General features: G+C 47.2%; 1 long non-coding RNA gene across 1 annotated transcript; it reads left to right on the top strand.

Moving 5' to 3' along the window:
* The first annotated feature begins 2,987 nt into the window (after positions 1-2,987).
* LOC142768748 (uncharacterized) lies at positions 2,988-11,559 on the top strand. Its single transcript, XR_012885428.1, has 3 exons — positions 2,988-3,280; positions 6,076-6,158; positions 11,109-11,559. It is a non-coding gene; the product is annotated as an uncharacterized LOC142768748 (long non-coding RNA).
* The last annotated feature ends 11,662 nt before the right edge of the window (positions 11,560-23,221 follow it).

The following is a 23,221-nucleotide window of genomic DNA, read 5'->3' as shown; positions in this document are numbered from 1 at the left end:
ACTGCAACACGCACGAGCTGTTGGAAGGAAATATCGTGGTATTTACGTCTCGATTGAGGGCTCCGCCTTTGCAGTCTGCAATATTCCGGCTAGGGTGGTGAGCCGACAATGCCAGGTCCTTTTCACGGTGACCTCTACTATGGCAGAGCTAGCAGGTCTTCACCTACCGTGGTCGTCCTAGGCTGAGAACCCTCCAGTGCAACCAATGCAGTCTTTGAAACTCGAAGCCAGCGCTTCAGAGCCTTGCCAACCACCGACCATCCAGGCTTACGACATTCTTGCTCACATACATGCTTGCCCCATTGACTGCTGTGGGGGTTTTCATTTGACTTCACGGGATGCCAGCACACATTGAAATTGCCCGAACTTAGCAAGTCGGCAACCTTGACTCATTCGCCCACTAACTACGCTTAGTGTGTCGCTTCTACGTGCAGTTTCTGCCTCTGATTTTTTGAGACAGTGGTTGAATAAATCACAAACCTGCATCCAGATGCCAGAGCAGCATTGATCCAAGCCGCTCCCACACGGCGGCCTTTCTACGCGGGAGCGTGAGGCTATTTTTCGCCTCAGCGCGGATTGTGTGAACAGCGGAGTAAATGTATGCCAAGGGTCGCTTTTATTCACCATCCCGCGAACCTTGCAGCGACCTTGAAAAATTTTAACACCTTCTCTGCGCTTGCTTAGAGTTGCGCAGTAACGCGTACCGCTCACCACGGGGTAGTCTCAGGGAGGCAACAGGGCCTCCCTGAGACTACCCCGGCGACTTCCTATTCCCTTCGCCTCTTAACCTAAGGGCTCTACGTTTTCTCTTAGAGTTTCTGGAGACTACTGGAATCACTAGCTACCGCTAGACACCTGCGAATGGCTGGACATTTATTTCCTTTTTGGTATCCCTTATGATTTGTTGAGACTCCGCGGCTGATTATCCTTTTATCTTTCCAATATCTCTGTTCTGATTTCTCCATTATTTCCCCTTTCTGGACGCTGCGCCGTGCTCCCTACTTGGCTGCCAAGGTAAGCGTCACTTCAACAGTAAAAAACTCACAGCATATCGACGGAGTGAATGATGATGAGTGGGGCGAGGCGTCCACTCGTCCATCTATGTGTCCATCCACCCGAGCATCCGTCAGTGCTTCCGGACGTTTGGACAGAGGCATGCACGGACGCATGGGCGGATTAACGGACAGACGAACGGATGAAAGCTCGAACGGGCGAAAGCACGGCCGCACGGACAAAGAGACAGACGAATTAAAGCATGAATGGACGCACGGACGGACTCATGGATCGCCGAACGAACGAAAGCACGGATGAATGAACACATGGATTGACGGACGGACGCTTCGTGCCACTCATCATCATTTGCTTTGTGGATATTCTACGAAAACTACTAAAACTTCTAGTTATATCATTTTCAAAGGCATATACACAAAACGTCACTACTGAGCAACTGATAAGCTACATGTGGCTACACACAGGAGCTCTTCGATTTTCCGCTTCTGGCTACCCACGGGCTGCCAGAGCCAGCCAGAGCGCGCTCGTTTTTCTCGGGCTGCTCCGTCCCCCCCCCCCCCCCGCGGCGCACTTCCGGTTGGCGTTCGTTTTTTTCGGGTTGGATGGTTCTGGCGACCCGCGGGGAGCCCGATGGTCGCCAGACGCTTCCAGGACAATTTAGTCATCGAAGCTTTCTGAAAGGTTATGGGCAGATTTCGGGCTAGCAGGCGCCGAAAACGTACGATGCGCGCTCTGTGCCATCTTTGTGAGGACTCAATGGATTGCAATGTGGGAGCTTAAGGACTGCGCCTTCGCTTGACATTACGCGTGGCGTTCTCTTCTAAAGCCTGTTCCGCCTTGCGAGATGAGGCGATTACGAGTGGCGGCGATGTTTGAAGCTACTGTTCATCGCCTCTGTTATGCTTCCCGTGAAGCTTCCTCCTGCGAACAACGCGGTGAACGGTTGCCTGTTGACTGCTTCGTGCACATGCCTTAAAACTTATGTACGTACTACACGTTCGTACGCACGCACAGAGACAACTTTAGAGTCAAATATTTTTCGCAGTAGTCGTTTGTGGAGCTGTGCCTGTTTTTTGTGCACGTAGCGAAGACGATTGTGCTCAAACTAGCTCGCTCCGTCGTATGTTTGCGTACGTGAACCTCTTAGAACCTCTGTCATGACTGCTCGATTGATCTTCGATGGTGATAGAACACCCTAGATCATGACTGTTGGTGGTGCTCGCTGGTCGCGAACGGTGTGCGCACCCATTTAAACCTATGAGCTTGCATATGTGGTATGATATCTTACGATACAACGCGATAAAAAAAACAATGAATGGATTCAGAAATGTATACATCCTTTCGTCGCCCATTTCATCGTTGGTTTTGTCTTTTTTACCTCTTCATAATAATGCCGTGCAGTATGTACTATGACCTGCTAAGTGGAATCAACGCTGATATACATTACATTTGTTACGTACTGCGTAGGACTGAAAAAGAGGCCAAGGCAAGTTCTAAAATGGGTCGAGAACGTGCCATGCAAATGTTTATTTAATATATATATGACGCGTACTCGTGGTCCCGATACCTGCGCATATCTTAAACGTTAGACGAAAGCGTAAGTTGGTCAACGTGTGTTTGTGACGTATAATACGCGATAGCTGAGCAAATATATATCCTGGAGCTCTTTTGGGGGCCCGATCACTCTCGCGTGACTTCGCGTCGTGTTGTGCAGTGACTGATACGTGTACCAAAGAGACGTGAGCTTGATAAGCCGTCAGCGTCGCGGCGGCTCACCTTGTATTGTTCTCGAGGCAGCGTGCGCCAGCTGGCTGTTTCGTTCACGGACGCGGCGAGTGACCTATGCGAGCGTACGAAGTCGTACCTCAAATGCTTACGCTCGACAATATTATTTCAGCTTTCTGGCGAGCTTAGCTATTTCCAAGCGGATAATGCATAAAAAACCAACATACACGTGACGCATTGTTTCGTTCGCTGCCATGAAGATAGAGTTTGGTTACGCCTGCTCACCCAGCATTCGATTTGTGATCTTTGGGAAGCTTCGGGTTGTCTCGAGTTTCCCACACACGTGACCATGACGCAGTTTCCTGTCAGACCGGAACTAGCTGACTGACCCTCTGGCTACCTCTTGCTAGCTATGGCTGCCAGAGAGCTGCCAGAGGCCTGAAATCAAATAGCCCCACTGCTACTACTACAGAGAAGGCAACAACCCACCGCGTGCAGAGCTTCCTCGATGAAACACTACTACTACTGCTACTAAGGCCTTGAGGTAAGTGAGTAAAAACGTGTTACGGACAAGTTTGTTGAGGTATTGAGCACCCCACTGCTGTGCAATAATGAGATATTGTAATGTTAACGTGGATTCAGGACGTAATGTTAACGTGGCTCCAGAACGAATAACGCAGCACGCAGGTGGACAAACACGCGTAAGACACTTTTACAGACACGACAGGACTCAACGAATAGAGAAAAGCAATTAAATTTGACATGAGGGCTGTTACGCGAAATAGTCAAGCAGTAGCGTACAGTTTGTTGTTGGAGCCGATGAAGTTGCCGAGTTGAAGGCGCCGTGCGTAGACCATCTGTCCGATGCCGTAGCTCGGTGTTCGGTCTGGCCGCGTGAAGTCAAGAAGGTCCACTCTGTGGCTCCTTATGCCGGGACTCTGCGCCCAAGGGACCCGCTCCACGGTGGACGCCCTCGGCCTGTGCGTGCTCGTGGGCCGAACGCTGAGTCTGTCCGTCTGCCCACAGCGTAGAGCCCTTGGCCCGGCCTCGTGCACGTTCCCTGGCCCGATCTCCTCGTAGCGGAGCAGACGGCAGTGCTCTAAGTCGAGGCAGCAGGAGGTAGGGCTCCGGGTTCTCCCATGGACCGGACGCCCAGCGAAGGAGAGCCTAGCCTTGCAATTCCGACTCGTGCACGACCCACGCTGTCTCGAGACACACCACGCACGCGATCGCCATCCTCTTCGCCACCGCGCGGCACATACGCGATTCGCCCCCACACGGCGCACACATTCAAAAGGCCACACAAGTCGCCACCGCACGGCATACTGTTTTGTTTCTGCACATTTCAACCCGCGCGCATCATATATTATGACAGATATCCCTTGAAGTTTCGGCCACCACACGTACAATGAACACAACAATTTTCTAAAGGAAACGGATAAAAGAACCACGCGGTACGAAAGATAATACAACGTAAATATTAAAAGTGGTCGTCCGCTTGATTTGCCGAGGCTGATGAGCAAGTTCATCAACCATGGCGTTTGCGTCGGCGAGCAATGTACGAATAACTGGAGTGCTGCATAAACACTCATTCAACCTGCGGGTGTCCCAATTGTAGCAAATTGTTTACACTGTTAGTTTTTCCCGCCTTTGAGACGCCTTTCAAGGACGGAGGCAGTCGACAAAGAATATTGGAGTTACATAGATGCAAGTGAGGTTAAACGTGTTCACGGGTCGTCGAAGCCGTTTTATTCTTTACTGAAGTTCTGTTTTTCGGGCTCTCCGTGTATAGAGTGGCTTGGGCTGTCTCTCTCGGTGAAAGGTATTTGGCAATATGAACGCCACCAGCTTGTAATCTTAGGCATGTGAGTCACTCGAGTGTCTTATTAGATGCGAAGCAGCTCTTCGACTAGCTTGTGTAACTCTGTCTCTCCTGGTCTCCATATTGACGCGCCAAACCACGTTTCCCCCGCCGCAATTGCTGAAACAATGCCAAGTAAGTCTAGTGGCAGTTGTGTGCTTACGCTACTTTTTCCCTAACCCACGGCAGCTGTCGACTTCTCCCATGTTGTTCCTTCACATGTTCGCAAGACATTTCTCTCTCGCTTCGCGCTCGCCACCGCCCGCAACGCTCGACCACACGTGGAGCGGGAGCACTCTTTCAATCGGTTTATGTGCAATGAAACTAACTACACGAAACTCAACCCGCCTCCTTTGGCTTCGCGTTTCATAGAACCATTTACTCGAGTAAATGTTACACTGAGTTATGCGTCAAAACCGTCTATCCAGCACCAGCGTCGACGCCCGTTTCAGCCGGGTCAACGGCGTGCACACCACTGCTGCTTCTCATTCTATCATGGTTCCCATCAGTAAGATTGTCGATATATTTAACGCAATAGCGTTAGAGAGCTCGTGTCGCAGAAAATCCGCCGTCAGCGTCGGCCCCATTGGGGTTGAGCGAAAATCGTCTGTGGGCGAAAAAGCTCGTTCCAGAGATTGCAGATGGAGGCCGCTACTTGTCCACGCGAGCACGCGCGATCACACTGAAAAAGGCGTGCATTCGAAGCAATAAAAAAAAAGACGTGCTCAAGGTCACGAGGCATGGGTGACGTAGGTTCTTTGCCCCTGCCACCCTTCCCTGCTTAGCTTCACGCGCTTCTGTCAGGATGAGAGATGAGAAAATACAATTGCAGCATGCGACAAACCTTTGTAGCTCCACTCGGAGTGGACGAATTCCTAAATTTTTGCAGCATCGAACTTGTGACGCAATAGGCTCTTCTAGTGAATTCATTTCATGGTTACTTGAAAAAGTGATTGAGGGTTCTTTTAACGGATTATGTTCGATAGGTATCACTGCAAAAACTAGCCAATTTGGTGATTTGTAGGCGCATTCAGAAGGCCTCAAACTACGTCGGAAAAGGCCAGTATAATGCAGCCAACACCGCTAAAAACACACAGGAACTTCCAAACAGCTCTAAAAATACACAATTATGTTTATCTAGTGGGAAAGATATCATGCCTTTCCAGAGGCGTTGATCAAGCAAACAGCAAACGCTTGATAATGTGCTGCGATCTGTGGGGCGTTGTCAGACTCCTTCTGTCTTCCGAAATAGCGAGCGCGCAGCGTGTATATTGCAGGTCATGCAACTCATGTTTTAGATAAAAAATTTGTATGTACCATTTGTGCGCGCGAGCGTTTGACGGGCGCACTAGGGGTTGCATTTCGCTATCGCTTTCAATTCTTAAAGGCGAAGCTTAAGGGTACCCTAATTTTTTTCCGGTGTGGGCAATGTTTCGCTTACACCTCAGAGATTTGACAGAGTGACCTTTCTGGTGCAGCAATGACTCACGGGCCGGACGCCATGTTTCTCTGCTTGAGTTAGCGTGCTTTCAGACTAAAGTTTCCTCGGTTTCTGCTAATGGTGAGTGCGTTTGTGTTTTATTTAATTGCGTTTCAGTGTTTGTGTTTGCGTTTAGTTTATTCAGCGTTTGCGTTTCATTAATTTAAAGGGGCGGTGCTACCAAAATTTGAGGCTATCCTAAGCCTGTGTTGGGTTTCCTCTTTATGCAAGGGTTCTCCACACGAACGGTAGAACAAAACAAACGCCTAGAATATGTTTTGTTTCACTTTTAAAAGTTTTGCTGAATGCGCACTCTCACGATCTAGACCCATCGCTTGAGCAGAAACATTGACGTTTGAGAATAGGAGAAGCAACGGCAGTTGGCGTGATGTCACACCAGATCTGTAGTGACGAGTGTGCTGGCGTCTCTTGCAGAGAAACTGAGGGCGTCCGTCAATGACACTGGGTGCTTTAGAAGAGACACTCGACGCGTCCTTGTACATCAGAGACGCCACGCACCTCCAACAGCGGAGCTGCCCCTTGCTCCTTCAGCGTATCGGCGCCTATAAAAGGCTTGCGCATCTAGCATCGGGCGGCGCCTTCGTCCATATTTTGTACATACGTTGTAAATATAAATGCTTTCTCTCCTTCTGACCGCCATTTGTTTTGCAACTGCCTGGATGCTACTGCAGCTGGCCATGGCGACTGTTAACGCGTTTGTTTTGCTGACGCTTCTGTGCACGTGCGTGTAAGAGCGCATGAAACTCAGCACGATGTGCGTCACAGCTCTGTGTGATCACGTGGCCAAGCCACCTATGCATCGAAGTCACTGTCTAATTTGGTGACGCGAAACCTAAACAAAAAATGGTCCACATCAGTAGAGCAATATTAAACTATTTAGCGAAAATACACGAATTTGAGTGCGTGAATTATGCTTCCTGGAACTGAACAAAACACTTACTGCAAAAAACACGCATTGCACAAATTTCAGGGTCACCATCCCTTCGAATATGAACACCACAACTTGTGCATCTGCCTCTATACTCTCGATACTTTGGTGTTATCCGCCGACTGAACGTATTTTGAGGTGTGGGGCACAGCCTAAGTGCCTGCTTCATAAGTCGCCCAATGATTGCAATGATGTGGGGTGCTCAGAACTTTGAGAAACACGCCCGCCAAACGATTTTACCCATTTACCGCAATGTCTTAGTAGTTGCAGTAGTTGTAGTGTTGTTGTTGTTTGCAGAAATAGCGTTTATTTCTGCAGCCCAATAGGGAGTACGGCACAGCATCAGCGAAGGGAAAATAAAGAAGAAAGTTGAACAGAGATAATGGAAAGACAAAAGAAAAATCAGCATGGCCGAGGTTTCGACCAATAAGAGCGATGTCTTAGGGAGAGCAAGTTTCTAGCAATTTGCGGGTGCCTAATGGCGGGGAGAGATTTCAGTCGCCTCCAGAAACTACAACAGGCAGCGGAGATTCCAGTGGCTAGGAGATGAAGGGAACAGGAAGCCGTGGGGGGGGTCGCAGGGAGGCTCTGTTGCTTGTAGGCAGTGGTAACCGGTAAGCCTTACTGCGCCAACTCTGAACAAGCACAGACAAGGCGTTCAAGTGTGTCAGCGTCGCTGCAACGTTCGCAGTCTGGTGAAGAAAAGCCACCCTTGGCCTACATTCACTACACTGTTCACACAACGCGTGCTCAGGCGAAAGATAGTCACGCGCTTCAGCTTAGAGAGGCCGCCGTCTGGGAGAGGCTTGGACAATGCTACTCTCACACCTGGATGGAGGGTTGTGATATATTCAACCACTGTCTTGAAAAACCATAGGCAGAGACTGCTCGTGTAAGCAGCACAACAAACCCAGTTAGTGGTCGAATGTGGCAAGGTTACAGACTTCCTAATTTTGGGCAATTTGAATGTGTGCTGGCATCCTATGAATTGAAATGTAAACAACAGCAGGCATAAGGGAGAACATGAACCACAGCAAAAATGTTGTAAACCCAAATGGTCAGTGGTTCACGATGCACAGAAGCACCGGCTTGGAGTCGTGAAGGACTGCCACTGGTTGCTCAGGAGGGTCATCAGCCCAGGACACCAATGGTAGGTGAAGACCTGCTAGATCTGCCGTGGTAGAGTTTGCCGCAAAAGGTAGCCGGCAATTTTTGCCCACAACCCTAGCCAGATTGCTGCAGGCTGCGGTGCCGCAGGGGTCAATCCATACGTCAACACCACGAATCTTCCTTCCAGCTGCTCGTGCGTGTTGCAGTTCGGCAGCCGGCGTGTGCTGTTTGGTCGGATTACCGAGAAACAGGTGAACGTATGCAGGATGGTTGTGTGATGGAGGCATGGTGACTGGCACGGGCGGTTCCATTATCATGTGCTCATACATCTCACATTGACCTCCTGTTTGAGAGAATGGCTGGCTGCGGAGTCTGGCCAGCAGGGCTCTTTCAGTCAGAACACTGTGAAGGTGGTCAATGTGCCCCAGTGATTGTTCGAGCATGCTAAATAAAGCGACCATTCTCTAACCTCTGACGGCGTTGCAGCGAGCGGTGAGTGCTTTAAAGGCCCACTATATTTATGACTACGTCTTTATTCCGTCTCTAGCTGCTCCCTCCTGGATGGTGGGAGAGTTACTACTAGGAGGGCATACGGAAGCATGAACGTAGATGCGGCTTGGTAGAGTCGGCGCACCTACTTGGTAGAGAAGTTACTACCGCGCTCATGTAACCTTCTGACGCCTCTTTGCACTCGGTTTACTTTCGAAGTGGCTGCCTTAACCGCAAGAATCCACGTTAACCGGTGGTCAATGGCAAGTACCAAGTGGTGGAAGCAATGTATCTGCGCCCAGCATTGAGGCAGACGTGTCACTCTGACATTCTGCGAGCGAAGGCATCAATTGTTCTAAAGCGTTTCATCTGCCGCATCGGCGCTCGTTGTATGCACTCGATCATGTTGACACCGGTATATGGCGAAAGTTAGCGTAGGCTGAAAATGAGTTGACTCAGTTCGACCGCCATGCAAGGGCATTTCGCGCAGCAGTGATTTAGGCATCGGATTGGTAACCAAAACAATTCAGACTTTCAGCACGAGCTCCGCCGCATATATGAGTCTTCTTAAATGGGTGTGCGCGAAGGTCCTTTCATATTTATCGGCTTGACGATTCACTCCGCCTAGACAGTCACTCTGACGGTTAGTTCTCATTCGCAGTATGAAGCCTCCTCATCCACGCTCTTTAAAGCCAGTCACTGCTCTCACGGCGTCATCTAGTGATGCTGCTCAACAGTCCGACGGACCGCACTGCATCTTCAAACATGTCTTCTCTGGTCGAGAAAACAGGTTTGCCCTAATGTCCATTCAGCGGCTGCAAGTCAGTGTCCACGAAGTTAGCACTGCGTTTATATGAAAACCGCAATGCATGAAAAACGCATTGTGAAGCGCTCTCTTCAGACATTCCACATGTTCGTTTTTTTTATAGAAACCTTCATTATTTGAGTAACCATTGGCAACGCCATTCTTTAAAGTTGCTTGCTAAAATGAATGTTAACGTTCCGCCTCCTTCTTGTTAGGAAAGAATCTTTGCTTTATTTGCCTGTAGACAATAAAATTGTTTTCTCGCATGTGTCTGTACCTTGTTTAAGAATTTCTGCCATAAATGGCTCTCTGTTTTTCTCACAGGCCCGTTGTTAGGATGGAGTGGGACAAGTTCGACAGAAAAAGCGTCAGATTTTTTTTTTTTGCCGCACATGCATAAGTGACCACCAAAGTTTCCTTTTTTTTCTTTTTCACACTTGTTTCCCTGTACCGACTCTGTGTGGCCTTTCTTGTCGAGGTTATTAGGTAGGAAAACATTCTTTCTGGTGAAGGCACACTTCGTTTACTGCAGTGTCGAAATTTACTTTCCATCGCTGAATAACCCCCCTCTGGGGCTGCATTCCACTTTTTCTAATTTCCTTATAAAGATAAGCTCATTCTTTATACTCGGGTAACAATGTTTACGTTTGCCATGAAAAGACGGTATGTAAAACAAATTGCCCCCACCCCCAACTCGAAAAAAAAAACAATATCCTGGCTACGTACCTGAATAGATTGCATAAGCCTTCATATGCACGCTTTTCTTCTTTCATACATCTTTTTCTCTCTCTCTCTCTCTCACGCACATCTCATGCTTCTAGCAATACTCTTGGCTCACCGTGGTGGTTTCGCCATCTGAAGCGGTGGTTTGAAATTGTGCATCATGACCCTAACTGATATTAGCTTCCCTTTGGTTGTTTTGTGGCTGCACCGACTTTCAGTGCAATAACAGAGAAAAATGCGCGGTGCGTGTAGTTCGGCATACGTTCTCGTTCAGTTCAATTGTGACGCGCAACATGATTTGCCTAGCGTTCAAAGCGAAAACGCCAAGGCGTTTCGCGCCTCGACCTGAATACTTAATTGTATGATACATATTGAGTTGGTGTGCTACCTCTGCAGCCCAATGCTGTCTTGTACTACCCATACACTGAGTGCACGTGTACGCTATTCTTCAGCAGGCAGTAACATTTAGTCATGTCCAGTAACAATTGTCGTCTATATATATATATATATATATATATATATATATATATATATATATATATATATATATGCCATTATTCATTAAGTGACTGCATCCTTTAAAATTGTTACCATTGCTACCAAACAACAATCGACATTGTGCAAGCTCTTTGTTATCAATGTCCAATATACGATAAACTATCACGGTTCGCTTTCGTGGTGCATCTTATGTTGTAAGGAAAAGATCAGAGACATCATTTTTTGCATGACAAAGCTGCAAGGGTTTCGGGGTTCTTGAATTCTACATGTTTCTTTATAAACAATAAATGGGAGTCTGTTGGAGCATGCAGTGTATCAACATAATATCATTCAAGAGATCAATTTATTCCTCTCACGTCATCATTCCTTGAAGCAAAAGTTTGCACTAGGGAATTTACACCATTTTCGCCAATAGTCGGTTCATTTTTTTTGAGCTACCTAAATGCGTGTGTTGCAGGTTCACGTTGTTCTTCGTGTACTACGGCGGCCCGGCGACCGACAAGAAGACGGTGATCCGTGATTACAAGGTTGCCAAGTGGGACGTGGTGGTTGGAAATGCGCCGGCGATGGCAGTCGCTTACTTCCTGGTGAAGTACTACGGCCACCTGTTCACTGTCGTTCACCTCATGTCAACGACGGCTTGGCTGTCGCCTCCCACGCTACACTGGTGGCCTTTGGTCTGTCGCTGCCACTCACCATGCTCATCATGAGGGTGAATCTGCTCCTGAACTTCGCCTACGTCGTGCTGTGCGTCGAGAGAGTTGAGGTGTTCCCGACAGAGGTGCGAGACGTTTCAGTCTTTGTTCATCCTTCTAAAGTTGTTGTGACGTTCTCCTGCGGCACAATCTTTGTTAAGAGCAGAGCTTATTGGACTGGACCGGAAAGGAATAAAATCTTGTCGAAACTAATTCCGACATTGAATTTTAGTAGCATTGAATATGTCGCATCAACAAAGTCATGGATATGCCCTAGCTGAAGTATCCAGTGTTTCATCTGAGACTTTGTCATTTGTAGGAGGTGGGCATATTCGTTTTTAGCTCTTGCGCAAATATGATGAATAAGATGTATATACTTGCTTCAATTATCATTCACTAAAATTATTTTTACATAACAGTATATACCTGGCAGGAAAGAAAAAATATTTAAGCAAGGGACTCTAAGATTATCTCATTCGCATGCTAAGCATAAAAGTTTCTGCAGTGCTTCAATTAAGTAGTGCATTTCACAGTGGCTGAAAAGCGACACGACAAGAGCGGAAATAGTTTGACGTGACTCCATATCAACAACGTTATTTGTATCTGTAAAATAATCATAAGCTTTTCAGGCTCATTAAGCCGGTAACCAAGACACATTTTCTTTGCAAATTACCTCCTGACATAGGCGCCAACTGCATGGCTAACCAATGCCTTGTAAACCCCGGCATGACACACTTTAGTGTTGATGCTTGCTTTTGTGCTATTTTAATTGAAAAATTGAAGATTCAAAGTGGAGATCGCACCCACTGAACCAAATATGTCACATAAATATATGTAATTTAAAAAATTATAATGCCTACCAATAAAGTTATTTATTTTACATATAATTTTACATATAAATATTACATTATAATATATTCATTACGCATACTGCTTATCTCACACGACATCTAGAAAAGCCATGCATGTGAAAGAGGCACAATAAAATAATTCATACAATCAGACGAATTGGTAAATTGATGTATAAAATCATTCCTAGTTATGCGAAGGGTAAGAAGGAAGCTGCCAATTGCGACCGTTGTAACTCTAACTGTAGAGCCCAATGTTTTCAATCAAACAGGCATCCCATTATTCCGTCGAAGAAATTACAGACAGCAGTGGCGTACACTTCAGAGAGGCAAGTCACTATTTCTTAGAGCTCAAACGTCACATACTTAGTCGTCGCACACATTGCAAACGTCGCATACATAGAGCAATATCCTATCCTGCACGATTGGTACACTCCAGCTCATAGGTTAATTATATCATAGGATCCATTCGATTAAACAATATGTGTTTGGTACACAACGAAGATCAGTTGGCTATAAGCATCGTAGCTAAAATTATACTAGTGATTTTCATACATCATAAAATCTTGCGATTATTTATGGAAGAGTGCACACCCTCCGTGCGTGCTTCCGTTGGTTACCCTCACAGAGTCTACAGCGGGATCTACAAACCTCCCTTTGTAGAACCCGCTGTAGACTCTTCCAGCTTTCGCTACGGCCTAGCTGCTTGTTCAAATCAGGATTGGTAAATTTTCTGCAACTGCTGATGTTGTAAATGCGTGCATCGCTTTTGACATTCGTGACTAAGCGGAATGCACTCGGCGTTGTACACTCTAGAGGTAGAAAAAATTTAGACAGCTTTGCACTGGCGATCTCAAGCTTGAAGGAAGTGTGGAGCTTGGCAACCTTCCCACTTAACGCGAAAGCTGTTGTGAGATCAGAACACAGGTAATGCATGGCGTTGTAGTTGTCCGCAGCCGCCGCCGCCGCTGATGTCCATAACAACAATCGCACGTGTGACGAGGTTTATTAGTCGATAACGACAACGGCAAGACAGCGTGAAGAACCGTCCAGCAGAGACCACCACAGCAGCGAGCCGAAGCACGAGCCGAGAGAGCCGGACGTTGGCGATGCTTCTCGCCGAAAGCACATCTTCTTCTTCACAATCTCTCCCGCTGAAAAAGGAGCCATCCTGGCAACCTAAGAAGTTTCAGGCAGAGGCTCATGGTATGGTTTCAGTCTGTCAACTTAGATGATGTCACGTGCGCGCCGGCGCATGTCGTCCAACCGGGAAACTGGCTGAATTGGGAAATTAATCGGAGAGGTTTTCTTCAAAACGGTGTAAGGCCCCTTGTACCGGGGGACAAGTTTCGAGGAGATTCCCGGTGTTTGGTGTGGAATGGCGAGCCACGCAAGAGACCCTGGGGCATAGCTGGGATCTGAAAGGGCTGTGCTACGGTGTTCTTTCTGGCGTTGCTGCTCTTTTGAGGTGAACGCATGGGCGATCTGGCGGCACTCTTCGGCTTGTCGAGCAGCATCGGAGACAGGTGGGCACTCGGAAGCATCAGGATGGTAGGGTAGTAGGGTGTCAACTGTATGGGAAGGCTCGCGTCCGTAAAGAGGAAAGAAAGGTGAGAATCCCGTGGTGGTTTGTACTGTGGTGTTACATGCGAATGTGACGTATGGAAGAACACGGTCCCAGTTGCTAAGATCAGATGCCACGTACATTGAGAGCATATCACCCAGCGTGCGGTTAAGCCGTTCCGTTAGCCCGTTAGCCTGCGGGTGGTATGCTGTCGTTTTCCGATGAATGACGTGGCATTCGGAAAGCAGAGTTTCGACGACCTCGGAGAGGAAAGCGTGGCCTCTGTCACTAAGGAGCTCTCGAGGTGCCCCTTGTCGAAGAATAAAGCGACGTAAAATGAAAGAGGCGATATCCTGAGCTGTAGCGCTCGGCAAAGCGGCTGTTTCGGCGTAGGGTGTCAGGTGGTCAACTGCCACTATAAGCCACCGATTACCATCTGATATCAGTGGAAGGGGGCCGTAGAGGTAAAGGCCGACACGATGAAATGGCTTGGCAGGGCATGGAAGTGGCTGCAATGTGCCAGTCGCACGTGGCGCTGTTGATTTGCGTCGCTGGCTGTCAGGACAGCACTGCACGAATTTGCGTACAAAATTGTACATGCCGCGCCAGTAATAGCGATGGCGAATGCGTTCATATGTTTTGAACACCCCGGCGTGGCCACAGTGCAGATCATCTTGAAGAGAGGCACATGCTTGTGATCGTAAACTGCGTGGAATGACCAGCAGCCATCGGCGGCCATCGGGAGCGTAGTTGCGTCTATGAAGAAGTTGATCGCGTATGGCGAAATCGAAAGGTTGACGTCGGAGGGATCGAGATACTGGAAGGTTAGACGTGCCAGATAGATATTCGATAAGAGATGTGATCCACGGGTCACAACGTTGTTCGGTGGCAATCAAGTCGAGATTTAGCGATCACAAGGTCTCGAGGCGAGTGTTTCCGCACGTCGGATCTGGTGATAAAGGTGAGCGAGACAGGGCATCAGCGTCAGAGTGTTTGCGTCCGCAGCGGTATACGACGCGAATGTCATACTCCTGGATGCGGAGTGCCCATCGCGCAAGGCGGCCAGAAAGGTCTTTCAAAGTGGAGAGCCAGAAAAGCGCGTGGTGATCAGTTACTAGATCGAATGGGCGGCCGTAGAAGTATGGCCGGAATTTTAAGCGCCCAAACTGGAGCCAAACACTCTTTTTCTGTCACGCTGTAATTAGTTTCGGCTTTCGTCAGAGTGCAACTAGCGTAGGCTACAACGTATTCTGAATAGCCGGGCTTTCGATGAGTGAGGACAGCGCCTAGCCCGACGCCGCTGGCGTCGGTGTGTACTTCGGTAGGAGCCGTCGGGTCGACGTGGCGAAGAATAGGCGGGGAGGTGAGCAAACGGCGTAGAGTAGTGAAGGCGACGTCACATGCAGGGGACCAGGAGGAGAGGTTTACGTCACCGCGAAGAAACTGGGTTAATGGTGACATGATAGCTGCAAAATTGCGAACAAAGCGCCGGAAATACGAGCATAGGCCTACAAAAATGCGAAGTTCTTTCATGGTCGTCTGCTTGGGAAATTCTGTGACTGCTCGAAGTTTTGCTGGGTCAGGTAATACGCCGTGCTTGGAGACGATGTGGCCTAGTATGACGAGCTCACGTGCAGCAAAGCGGCATTTTTGCAGGTTAAGCTGCAAACCAGCGTTGGTCAGACAAGTCAAAGCGTGCCTGAGGAGAAGGAGGTGCGTAGGAAAGTCATGGGAGAAAACCACGACATCGTCGAGGTAACAGAGGCTCATATTCCACTTGAGGCACGTAGCGTATTATCCATTAGTCATTCGAACGTGACCGGCACGTTATGAAGCCAAAAAGGCATGACGGTAAACTCGTATAGTCCATCTGGTGTAATAAATTTCGTTTTTTGGCAATCAGCTTCAGCCATTGGGATTTGCCAGTAGCCAGACCGCAAATCTAGCGACGAGAGAAATTCCGCTCCGTGAAGGGTGTTGATGGCGTCATCAATGCGCGGCAAAGGGTAGACGTCCTTGCGGGTTATCTTATTCAAACCACGCTAGTCCACGCAAAATCGGATATAACCGTCTTCCTTACGCACGAGGATGACAGCAGATGCCCTGGGACAGTGAGATGGTCAAATGACGTCTCCACGAAGCATATCTTCGACTTGAACGTTGATGACGCGGCGCTCTTCAGCGGAGACACGGTATAGTCTTTGACGCAGTGGCTGGTGTAGGCTGGTGTCAACATGATGTTTGTCTTGTGACGTGCGGCACAGTTGAGGCTGTGCCACATCGAAACAACTCCCGAACTCTTGCAGAAGATCCAGCAGGTTGGCATCTTCGGTAGGAGTGAGAGTGTCGGCGATGGCGCTGGAAAACGTATCGATGGACGACTCCCCGAGTTGAGACTATGCTTTTGGGTGGTCGTAGTAGTCATCCGGGACATCAACCAAAGCCAAAGGGTCGAGATTCTGCACGCGGCCGAGACATTCCCCCGCAAGCAAAGTGACAGGTGTAGAAAGCGGATTGCTTACGAACATATTGCTTTTTTCCGGCGGCAAGGTCAATTGTTGCGAAAGGCAGCGGCAGAGCTCGACAACTCTTTAAAATATCGGAAGGCATAAAAAGGCATGTAGCGTCAGTGTAGGCGTTGCATGAAACGGGAAGAAGGGCGAAATTTCCAGGTGGATTATCGGTATCTTCATGAACGAACAACTTCGGCAGCTGATGAAGAGCGTCAAGTAATGGAACATCACACAAGGGTGAAAACTCAACTTCAGTGCGAGCGCAGTTGATGACGGCATTATGGTGGGATAGGAAGTTCCACCCGAGGATGACGTCATGCGAACAGACAGCGAGAACAATAAATTCCACGATGTAAAGAATGCCTTCGATGGACACTCATGCAGTGCAGGCTGCGAGAGGCGTTACTGGCTGTGCGCTTGCGGTGTGAAGCCACAGTCCCGAAAGCGGCGTCGTGACTTTGCGCAATAAACAGCAGAGATTAGCGGCAATAACAGAAATAGCTGCGCCGGTGTCCACAAAGGCGAAAGTACAATAACCTTCAACAGTTACTGCAACCACGTTAGCAGGAGAGGGGCGAGGGCTTAGACAGTTCGAAAACGGCAAAGTTCTTGCCTCTTAAACTGCGGTGCTTAGTTTTCCTGTTCGGAAGGTCCGGGCCGGTGACGCATGGGGGAGGGCGATCGCCGACGAGGAGACGGTGCGCGCTGCGGCTGGAAGTCAAGGTGTCACTAGGGGCATAGTGAGGTGACGAGACCGGCCCGTATTGGTCGAAGGGTTGGATGCCGGGTTGCGACGACCGGGCATAGTTGCCAAACGTCTGAGGTCGCCGGTAGCAGTAGCGGGCAACGTGTCCGGGAGTGAAGCAGGCGTAGCATTCGGTCGGTTATCGGGCGTTCTCCATGAATTGGCGACTGATGGTGCCACCTAAGGTGTATTATAAGCAGCCTATGTGCGGGCTATAAGCGCGTGGTGTAGGGCGCTTGCGCAAGCCTACGAACAGCGTCTGCATATGTGAGCGGGGCGGCTACGGGCTGCATCTCTTGCGAAGAGGCGACAGGAGGAGCCACAGGCTGCGCTGCATACGTTAGGGGCGTGGCCACAGGCTGAATTACTGGCGGATAGGCGACAGGGACATCTACCGGCTGTGCGACACGCGGGCAGTGGACACGGCTAGATAGAGGCAGCTCGTTGTGCGCAAGGGGAACAGCTTGTGCAACCTCTTCCGATATAGCAGTGCGAAGCGGAGCGGGTAGACGGGTGGTGGTCTCGTGAGTAAAAGCCACTAGAGAAAGTTGGCGGGCGACTTCCTTACGGACAAAGGCTCGGACTTGCTGAAGCAAAGGTGAATTGTCAGGCATGGTGTCAAAACTGGAAAGCGACTCGCCACCACGCTGAGGTTGTCGAGTCAGAGAGTGTTGCTTCTTCAACACGTCGTAGCTCTGACACAAGCTGACGACTTCAGAAACTGTGGTTGGATTTCTAGCCAAGAGCATTTGAAATGTGCCATCGTCGATGCCCTTCAGGATGTGTTGGACCTTGTCCGACTCGGGCATGGTGTCATTCGCGCGTCGACAAAGGTCGACGACATCCTCAATATAGCTGGTAAAATTTTCTCCAGTCTGCTTAGAGCGGACGCGCAAGCGCTGTTCAGCCCGCTGCTTGGGGACAGCCAGCGGACCGAACACTTCAGCACATGACTTCTTGAAGACGCTCCATGTGGGAATGTTGTGTTTGTGGCTGTTAAACCACAATTCTACGACGCCAGTGAGGTAAACTATGACGTGGCCCAGCTTGTAGGCTCAATCCCTCTTGTTATTGGCGCTCACCAGCTCGTAGTGCTCGAGCCAGTCTTCCACGTTGGTCCCTTCCACACCGCTCAAGACCTTCGGGTCCCGTAGCCTAGGATGGCCCAGGCAGTTGAACTGGGGCGACGAGGCCGATGGGTTGGCGTTGTCAGTCATGACGGGCGGTAGCGTGCGGCTTCGCAGCTCCAGGGTGCAGCGACGGGGATAAACAGCACCTACCACCAAATGCGACAAGGTTTATTAGTCGATAACGACAATGGCAAGACAGCGTGAAAAACCGCCCAGCAGAGATCAGCACAGCAGCGAGCCGAAGCACGAGCCGAGAGAGCTGGACGTTGATGATGCTGCTCGCCGAAGACACATAAGAAGATGTGCCTGCGGCGTAATAAAAAACACACGTAATAAAAAAACTCACTAAAACACTGAGGACACAGTTGGGCTGGAACCCGGGTCCACCGCCTGCCACGCAGTACTCTACCACTGAGGCACGCTGGTTCTTGGTACTCGTTCACAAACTAACCTTGCTCAGGCTTGACGTCGGGAAAATAATCGCGTTAATATCAGTAATAAATGGTTTTAGAACAGCAAAGGAACAACCAGCCATCACAAAATGCGAATAGCGCAACAAACGTGTCGTCCAATTCCAACCCATAACAACAGCTTGTTCTTGATCTACTATTAGCTGTGGCGCACACCCACTTTATAAGCATAACTGCTCATTGTCGTCAACTCCTGCATGAACAACTGGCACAAAATTTCTTGCAAGTGTTCAGCGGATACCACACTCCTCCGAAGATTGACAACGGAAATCATTGTGAATGGCAGCCTACTACCCATAAATTATAATTAAAAATGGCGTAGTTGATACCCGGAATGTGTGCTTGTAGCAGTTACCAAATAGTGTTTAGAAAAAGCTCTGAAAGGCCACTCTTCCCCTTTCGCTGTGACTGTGCTGTGCGTTGCGCGTAGGCCTGGCACTTTTCTTCACTTTTCTCTTTCGTTTATTTGGCTTTTTGTTTTTGTTTTGCCAGTTTGTTTTTCTATGTGTAGTTATACTTCTTTCTATTTTTATTTTGTCTTTTTCAATTTTCAGCTTTTGTTCTTTGCTTGTGAACATCGAAGTGTAGTGTTGTCTGCGTTACGCCCAGCGACGACAGCAAACAACAGCCCGGTCCCCAAAAACGCTCCCCACTTATAACTGTTAAATATTAGAACAAGAGAAAAACGATGATGGGACTAGTGCATGGAGCGTACGGTGCGTGACTGGACTGATTTCAAATAGAGCGACTAAAACGCCACCAAAACACGCTTAAATTGCCAGACTTCTTTTCGGTGCTGTCCCTAGAAAATTCTGGGCGAGATGTCGCTAGCCTTTAGTCACGTGTCTCTAGCTCTACCAATGCTACGCGCGTTTCACAGTGGCTTTCAAAACGGTGTGGCCCAACTTAAGTTACACTACATTACTCGTAATGTTCGTAACGTTGGGTTTAACCAAAACTGCCACGTAAGGCTCAATTTCTTCGTCTAACATGTGTGTAAAGGTTAACACTTGCCGCTTTCTTTGGAAAGGGGTTTACTTTGTATTGACTTACGCGCAGTTATGAAGGTAGCAGCTGTAGTTTTAAGTTACGTAAATGAATACCCGTACTTTATATTTTCTGCGCGTTTGCTGGCCTTATAGTAGAAGAGCCATGGCACTCAGCTCTAGAATATTACGCAATATTTACCGAAAAGTTGTTACTATTGCTCTTTGTGAGCTGACAAGTATGAATGCCGCAATCGTGCTCCACCATCACACCACAAAGCTCAGCGGCGAAGCCGACTTGTGCTGCCATATTAGGAAAATGGCAGGTGTGCTTTTAAACGTTTTTAGGCTTAAACTACGTTGCATAGATATCAATGCCACATACAATGTTTGGACGTTTATTTTTAGACAAAATGCACTAAAGCACGTAATATACACAGTGTGGCATACGTTAACCTGGAACATTTTGAGCAAAAATGATGTTAGCATTGAAACTTTGGTTTCACAGCGAAACTTTCTTGCAGAACTCAGACATGACTTTATGATAACCTTTCACAAAACTAAGAACAAAACGAACAATAATGTATTGTCACAAGTAGTCGGGAAGGGTAACCTTGTCAATTTTTATTACAAAGAATATCCACAATCCACAAATCACAAACCATTTTAAATTGAACGAAATACTAAATTCCTTATTATGTATGTTCTGGAATTCTATGTTTCACTGGATGCATGTCGCAACATAAAAAACTTACGTTGCCACATTATTGCGTTGCAAAAACTTGTAGAATATAGAAAACAAGTATATTCAAATTCATTGTAGTGAAATATGTGTTGTCATTTTCGTAAAGATAGTTGAACTTCAGAGAGAGCCACATGCCGTATTGAGCATACAGCCTATGTAAAACTCAGAATTGTGAGTAGAAAGATCACTGACGATCGCCAATGAGCGTCTCAAATGGCAGTGTACTTCAAATATTATAGTAGCAGTGCAAAGCTTGAAAGAAGGGTAGATTTTGAAGACTTTCCTTGATTCTTTTTTTCCTCTTTTTTCTCTGTATTTTTTTCTGCCTCCTTTTAGTAAGCTTCTATTTCGCTATTCTTTAGTATCACTTTCTATGTTTCGCTGTGTTATCTTTCCTTTTTGTTGGCTTTATATTTTGTTCTATTTTTTTTCTCTTTCTTGGGCCAAAACTTATCTCTTTCTCTCTCTCTGTATATATTTATTTTTTATTCGCTTTATTTCTCTCTGTTTTTTTTTTCACATCGGTTCCCTGTATTCTCTCTTTCTTTCTTATCTTTTTATTTCTTTCTTGTTAATGAGTTCATTTTTGTTTATAGTGTGCACCTGCTGATCTTGATTTCTATAATTGCCTAATCTGGAATTCGCGTGTGCAGTCTGGGACTTACCCAAGCTAACTCAAGTGCCATCCTTGAATCCGTTCAGAACCGTGCGGCCAGATTCATCTTTTCTGATTATTCATACCACACAAGCGTAAGACTTCTTAAACGTAAAGCTAAATTGCCAAGTCTCAAAACACAGCGTACAGTAGCACGATTTTGCCTCTTCCACCAATTCTACAACTCGTTATCATGCGAAAGCCTCCACATAAAAACTGCTCACCACCCATCGAATCACCTCTACCACTCAAAAGCAGTATACCCACCTCGTGCACGCACGACCACCTATCTAAATTCATTTCCTGTTATGACAGCCATCGAATGGAACAGCCTTCCTGAAAGTGTCGTCACCAAAACAAACCCGACTCAGTTCAAAGCTGCCGTTGAAAAACTTCTGTACTGATTATTTTTGTGTCATGTATGCGATTATCCTTAGTGGTGTTATTTATTTATTTATTTATTTCTTGTACCCTCAGGGCATACAGCATTATAGAGGGGAGTGGGTTTAGAAGACAAAAAATACAATTGAAACGTGAAAAACAAATCACATTCAGTACATGCGTACAACACTTGAGAACAACGTGTAAATGAAGCACCGTGACAACAGGAAGCACCACGAAAAATCAAACAAAGAATCAAAAATCAAACAAGGAAGCACCGCGAAAAAAAAATTACAACATGGCACAACGTATTTGCGATACACAAATGAACGGTAACCGAATAGCAGCAAACAAAACCAGGGAAAAAGAAAATGCGTTGAGCACATCAATGCATAAAATTTTCGAGTGCCGCCCGAAAGCGTTCATGATTAGTAATCGTGACTAGTGACGCAGGCAGGTTGTTCCAATCATGGCATGTTTTTGGTAAAAAAGAATGGGAGTATGTTACGGTGTTTCGGCGCGGAATATGAACGTTGTAATGATGGTCGAGGCATTCAGATAGGAAAAAAGGAGGGTTGAGCCAACGTGATTTAAGTATGGGGTTATGGTGATACGCTTTATGCAGCACACAAAGGCGAGAAAGTTTCCGGCGAGTAGCAAGAGTAGCAAGGTCAAGGCTGGATTTCATGTTAGTAACACTGGAAGTGCGGTGATAGTTAGAAAGTATGAACCTCGCGGAGCGGTTTTGCACAGCTTCAATTTTATTAGATAGTGTTACATAGCCAGGGTCCCAAACTGAGGAAGCATATTCAAGCCTAGGGCGCGAGTAGGTTATATATAGCTGCTTTTTTAAGGAAGACGGGGACAGCGAGAAATTTCTTTTCAAGTAGCCTAGCATGCGGTTTGCATTAGATGTTACATATTCAATTTGGCGCGCCCAGGATAGGTTATTGGTTATGTGCACACCGAGATATTTGTAAGATTCAACTGACTCTAGTAAAGTATCTTTAAGAAAGTAATCAGGGCTAGGCAGTTTGTTACGCGAAATTCTCATTGATTTACATTTAGAAACGTTAAGATCCATGTGCCAGAGGTTACACCAAGAAATAACGTTGTTAAGGTTGGATTGTAGACAGGCAATATCAGTATCGTTAAAAATTTTACGGTAAAGCACACAGTCATCGGCAAAAAGGCAAACTGGAGAACAAATGTTAGAAGGCAGGTCGTTAATGTATATTAGAAACAGTAAAGGCCCCAGCACAGAACCCTGAGGTACTCCTGAATGTACCGCCACCTCGGGAGAGTCAGTTTCGTTAATAAATACAAACTGCATGCGGTTAGCAGGAAAGATTTGGATAAACTGTAGTACTTGTGGATCAATTTTCAAATGGCTGAGTTTATGTAATAGTAGCTGGTGATTTACTTTATCGAATGCTTTTGAAAAATCTAGAAATATACAGTCAGTCACAAAACCTGAATCAAGATATACACGCAGATCGTTAGTAAACGTGACTACTTGTGTTTCACACGAAAATAATTTCCGGAAACCGTGCTGCGAGTAATGGAAGAACTTGTTTGATTCTAAATGCTTAACAAGGTTGGAAAAAATTATGTGCCCAAGAATTTTGCAAGGAACTGAAGCAAGTGAGATGGGTCGGGAATTTGAGGGGTTATGTGCGTCGCCTGATTTGTGAAGGGGTACCAACCGGCCTGTTTTCCAATCTTTAGGCAAGTAACCGTCATCGAAACATTTAGTGTAAAGGCATTATAATATAATCGACATATACTCTTTAGTATTCTTCAGAAATTTTGAATTAATACCGTCAGGGCCACATGAA

This window comes from Rhipicephalus microplus, chromosome 8, assembly GCF_043290135.1.
Source record: "Rhipicephalus microplus isolate Deutch F79 chromosome 8, USDA_Rmic, whole genome shotgun sequence".
Classification (NCBI taxonomy): domain Eukaryota; kingdom Metazoa; phylum Arthropoda; class Arachnida; order Ixodida; family Ixodidae; genus Rhipicephalus; species Rhipicephalus microplus.
The sequence above is the reverse complement of the archived record's forward strand: the minus strand, read 5'-3'. Positions and strand labels throughout refer to the sequence as shown.